Here is a 6115-nt window from a genome sequence, read left to right as displayed (position 1 = left end):
CTTGCTCAGGGTTCCTCCATCCAATCATTTACACGTTTATCATGTGCTTAAGAGATCAGGGGAGAAGTGAGTTTTGAGACCCTTCTTAAATGGTTCTGCACATCCAGACAGCAGAGATCCTCTGCTGCAGCCCCGAAAAGAGGCCAACTGTTAAAGTGTGGAAAAAAGTGAATCCATCTCTACTGAATTTTTTCAATAACTGCAGTGGAGAGGTTCCTGCCTGTCTGAGTTTCTAGGCTCCTTCTCCTACTGGGTTCCAGGTTAGACCAGTTCTGGGCCTCATGTTACCTATCTAGTCTGGCAAATCTCTGCAGTGAGGGGCCATATTCCTGCTTACAGCACAAAGACTGTCTGTAAAACCCAAGCTCGGCGCTCCTGTTGGCCACACGCCTCATTTCCTGCACAGTTGGATATGGAGCTCTTCTGCGCAGCTCTAACCTCTATCCAGTTGGTAGCAATCTTGGATCTTATATGCGAATCTGCTGCGACTGTATGTTTCTCTGTATCTCCAGCAGAGCATGAAATCAGGTCCAGAGGGGTCACACAATGCTGCTCAACCCAGCTCCACGCCCAGCTCCAGCCCAAAACAACAGTAGGAAGTGGAAACTAAATAAACCCGATGGGATGTATGGGACATCGTCTTTCAAGGCTCTGCCTGTAATTCAGCCAGAGAAGTGCTGCACTTGAATTTCAACATTGTGTGCCCTGCACCTCGGACCACGTGTTTCACCTTGACGGTTGGTTGACAGTCCTGCTCCCCTCTGGGTTGCCAATGAGGCAGCAGGGCGGCCTGATTTGGAAGCACAGAACTTTCTAGGTTTCTGGCCAGGTAACAAGGCTATTTGTTCTTGACGTTCAGTGATGAACTATTAACCACTCTTCCATGGATTTCTGAGATTGATTCAGAATCCATCTGATGACTGAAAATAACTAGGCCTCCACTCAGGTATACAAATAAAACATGATAACGGAGGATCGGCATAAAAGATATATAAAACAACATAATATATACTGAGAAGCTGATGGTGCATCAGGTAGCACCAGGGTTGTGTTTGGACATGGGTTCAAATCTGGCTCAGTCTGTGCAAGGTTCATGTATATTCTCTCCGTGCTTGCATCGGTTTCCTCCAGGCGCTCTCGCTTCTTCCCACAGTCGAAAAACCTGTGTTTCAGGTGGGCTAGCGGCTCTAAATTGTCCACGTGCACAAGTAAATGAGTGTGTCAACATCCCGTGATAGACTGGCAACCCCCTGGGGGTGTACCCTGCTTTGTACCATGCGTCTCTGCGATAGGCTCTGGAGCACTGTGACCCTACATTGGACTGGTGGTCATTGAGCATGAACGAATGCACAACATGAATTAATTTCATAATGTTAAACATATTCAAAACCCCCTTAGTGCGTGGATGATATTACTTACACAGTAAATCAAACGAAATGTTCTGCAAATTATGAAAGTTCCACTAAAGTCATAAAAATCTTCGTTTAAACTTGACACCGGATATTAGAGCGAATGATCTGTCTGCCCTAACGCAGCATGCAGCCAATTTCCACCACGGAAGAACGAGTCCCTGTCTCTTCTTTGCGCCTCTCAGACACTCAATTATACGCTTAATTTATGCGTTGCTTTTTTTTTTTTTGAGGGAAATGTTTTGATTTGCGCTTTGAAGCTCGCAGAGCCGGAAGCCAACCGTGGCTACAGCTGGGATGGAGCGACGGCCAGGGTGGGGGGGGGGGGGGGGGGGGGTTGATTCGTTTAGGGTGCGAGGACTCGGGTAGAGAGGACTGCAGCTGGAGCCTTTGGCTTGCAGCGTGGGGCACCTGCAGACCCAGATGTCCCCTAACGGAGGTGCACTTGGGCTCATTTGCTGAAAGGACCCGTTGATGCCCACAACGGAAGCTCTCGGAGCTGCAAGAATGGGCTCTCGGAGCCTGTGAGGGACAAGTGTCACCTTCTCATCCCGCATTCCATCAGCATCTTTCCAAAAGCCGTACAAATAAGAGACAGGAACATCCAGTGGCTTCGGATCATCGCAGCTGAGCAAACCTTCGCATTTATATGCCACTTATATGAGAGGAGGGGAAATCGTTCGGCGAAATGAAAGAATGTTTTATGCCGTGATTAATAACGCCGATACTGAAGACATTAGTTATCGTTTAGTTTTTATTCATCTAGTGTTTGTCTCATGCTCAAGCTACGTTGTAAATAAAAAAATACACATATATATGTATGCAGTATACTTTCTGCAGAGCAATCTGGAAATGAGTCGTGTGCATATTGTATTTTCTGCCATACGCTGTGCTGTTATTCACATGAAGCCCCACAATGTCTTACAAATCCTCAACAGTCAGGTTTCTCACGAACATGTGACACTCACTCCCTGGACTCCTCACACACCATCAGCAGAACACAGATAATATGTCAGGTTAATCACCCCGCTCGACGCTTTCGTTGTTTAAGATCTCAAAGAACAATACTGCCAGTGGAAAAGTGCTGTCTTTTTGTCCCCGATTTGCACATGCCAATTTGTCCTTTATCCTTTTATTAGCTCTTGAAGGCTCATTACAAACCTATTACCTCACGAAAAGGTTGTGCTGTGCATTTGCGCTCCGAGAGCAACTTTAAATAGCTGAAAGTGGATCTGTCCCCCCCCCCCCCGCCCCCCATTGTCGGCTGGATGTGCCTCGAGGCAGCAGATGGCTGCAAACTGGCTGGCCGCCTGCCATAAACCCATTATATGCCCTTTATATTGCCAATTAAATGATAAAAGTTTAGTAAGGGGCTTACTTTTTAAGGGAGACTCGCACAAATGGAAACGTGGTGACATGCTGGACGGCAAGCTGTAGCCAGCACTATGAGAAAAGTTAAACCTCCGAGCCTTCGACCTAAGGGTAATCTACAGTGCGAATCAGTGTGAACAATGTAATTCCTGCCCTAATCTGTGCTGATCCAAGTGCCCATCCATACCGGAATACTGATCCAGCAAAGCTGAAGACATCAACCCATTTTTAACCTACCCACAAAGCTGTTCGAGCCCCAAATTCTTTTGTGTAAATGTGACACCATTTATGCGTTGCATTTCCCAAGAGTGTGTAATAACATTTCCTCAACTGGAAGTGTTACCTGCCAGCAAGCCAAGACACTTAAAAGTATGTATATTTCTGCCAGAAATTAATGCATATGAATCACTATCCTACATGTACTGTTTGCACTCAATCATGTCTCACTTTTTTATCATTGTGAAAAAGAAAATTAAGCCTTAGTCTTTACCAAACCACCACAGAAAGTGATACTAAAAACAGTAACAAAATGAGAAAACGCAAAAAAAAAAATGAATTACAATAAATTTTAATTATGGTATAAATTATAATATCGTGACTTTAAAGACACATCTTTCCTCTTCTCCAAAATAACACCAACAGACTACAAGGAATTTAGAGACACAAGTTCACCCGAAACATGTTTTTGGAATATGCAAGGAAACCAGAGCACCCCGTGGAAATGAGAGCAAACACCACATGGACTCTAGGAGCCCATGTCCAAATGTACAGCTCAGTAATTGCTGTCTTGTGACTACATGAACTTACTGCCCCAGGAAGTTAATATAATTGATTTTTAGACATGGGCTTAAATTGAAGAGCAGTGCATTGCATGTAGTTTGAGGCTGAAGGGAAGGACTAAAGCAGTTTCAAACTGACACTCAATTAGACATAATCAGGGTATGTCAACTTTATACAAGTACATGCCATAATTGCAATATAATTACTAGTTGTCACCTGGCTTTATACCTTGATGTTCCAATAGACCAGATGACTTTGGTGTCCCCCAGAGCAATCTCTGGTCTCTGTGTAATTATTGAACTGGGCCTGTAAAATTTTTTTAGGCTCTTAATGACAAAAGTTCAAGCTGTCATTAAGCTACATTAGCAGTGATGTGCTGTAAAAGCTTCTACAAAGCAATTCTGTTTTTCTGCTTTGTGAATATTTGTTACTTAAACAATACGCAAGAAGACGGTGAAGACGCACGCTGTCTTAAACCGCTTGTTCTAACCTGGCAGCACAGGGCACAAGACCAAGGAGGGAGGGGACACACCCAGGACGGGACGCCAGTCTGTCGCAAGGCACCCCGAGCAGGACTCGAACCTCAGACCCACCGGAAAGCAGGACCCGGCCAAGCCCACTGTGCCACTGTGCCCCCCTACAATAAAGACATGTACTTAGAAACACTGTTTCATGACCACTTAATAATTGGTCTAAGGACATGTGAGGTTACGTTAGCCAATTTTTACTCATTTGGATGTATGTATTACGGAATACAGCTTATGGGAAGACATACCCTACAAAAACATTCTTCCAGAAAAGCATCTGAGCAGCACGATGCATATTGCACTTCCTGTTCTTACAGCGATAAGTACTGAAACACTTTAGTTACTGCACTTTGAATTACATTGCATATTTCATATAATTACAGTTATTATTATTTCCCAGGAGACACCAGCAAGTTCCCTTTATTAGTCACTCTGCCATTACAAAAAACAGTTTTTATTCCTCTACACAGGTAGACTAACTATTCATTTTGCAGGTGTTTTTCTATAAAGTAGCTTACAATTTCAAGCTGCTACTTAAAAATATTTACCTGTTTATACAGCTGGGTAATTTTTACCCAAAAAATTCAGGGTAAGCACCTTGCTAAAAGATACTACAATACAAACACTACACTGCAGATAGAGAGGTTGCTGCTGTCACAGTGCTACACATTTCACACACAAACACACAGTGTCTGAAACTGCTTGTCGTGAACGGGGTAGCGGCGAACCGGAGCCTAACCCGGCAATACAGGGCACGAGGCCGAAGGGGGAGGGGACACACCCAGGACGGGACGCCAGTCCATCGCAAGGCACCCCAAGCAGGACTCGAACCCCAGACCTGCCAGAGAGCAGGTACAGGTCAAATCTACCATGCCACCGCAACCTCCCCCATGTACACATTTCAGTTAATATTATTGGGGAGAGCTGGTAGAATAGTGGTTAGAGCTATTGCCTTAAGATCCAAAGGTTGCAGGTTTAAGCCTCACCTCTGGCTGTAGTACCCTTGAGCAAGGTCTTTACCCTGAATTGCTCCACTAAAAATTACCCTGCTGTATAAATGGGTAAATAATTGTAACCTTAACATTCTGAGTTGCTTTAGAGAAAAGTGTCAGCTAAATAAATAAATGTATATGAGTACCAAATTTTCACCGTGTGAGGGTCTCTGTTGCTGTGTCTGAATAATTAATATAATAAAGGCAATTAAGGGCAGAGGAAGCGCGTGCACACACACACCCCGTATGTGATTTTGAGACCCCATCTGGTGCCTGAAACTACAAAGTACAGAAAAGTCAGCAATGTCCTGTTTAAACTGTGAATCTGGATGAGAATGATTTCACTACAAAGAAAAACACCCACTGCTAAGGAAGGACATTTTTTCCCGTGCATGGTACATGCCATATTCAAGAGGAAACTGAACTTCCCAATTTAGAGAAACGAATCTGAATGAATGAAGATGTTGCGTAGGAGGATGTAGTGGCGCAGCGGGTTTGGCCGGTGCCTGCTGTGTGATAGGTTCGGGGTTTGAGTCCTGGTTGGGGTGCCTTATGATGGACTGGTGTCCCATCCCGGGTATTTTCCCTCAGCCTTGTGCCCTATGCTTCTGGAATGGGATCTGCTTGAGACAAGTGGTTGTTGACATTGGGTGGAATATGTAGAGTATCATCTCCTCCAGGTAATTACAATGCACCCTTATACCTGTCAAGTAACATCTGTAATGGGCATTGTTCCCATTTGAGACCCATTATGCCAACAATGCTTTTAAGAAGCAAAGAATGCTGTTTGTAGATGACTTTTTTCAGCAGTTGTTTGAAATAGACGTTTCCTTTATGACCAAAAATCCTGATGCTGTGGCATGTATTTTTAAAAGGTAAAACTGACTGTTTTATTGTATTACAGACCTTTTATGTAATGCTTAAACTCCAGTCATTAGAAATATCACCCAGTGATGGAAGCTACATGTGCTGTTAGGCTTATTGGACTACAGTTAGGTGACCTGCACTTGCCTGCAGCTAATGCTCTTGAACCCCC

The sequence above is a fragment of the Scleropages formosus genome, chromosome 1, assembly GCF_900964775.1.
Source record: "Scleropages formosus chromosome 1, fSclFor1.1, whole genome shotgun sequence".
Taxonomy (NCBI): domain Eukaryota; kingdom Metazoa; phylum Chordata; class Actinopteri; order Osteoglossiformes; family Osteoglossidae; genus Scleropages; species Scleropages formosus.
This window is presented reverse-complemented; position numbering follows the sequence as displayed.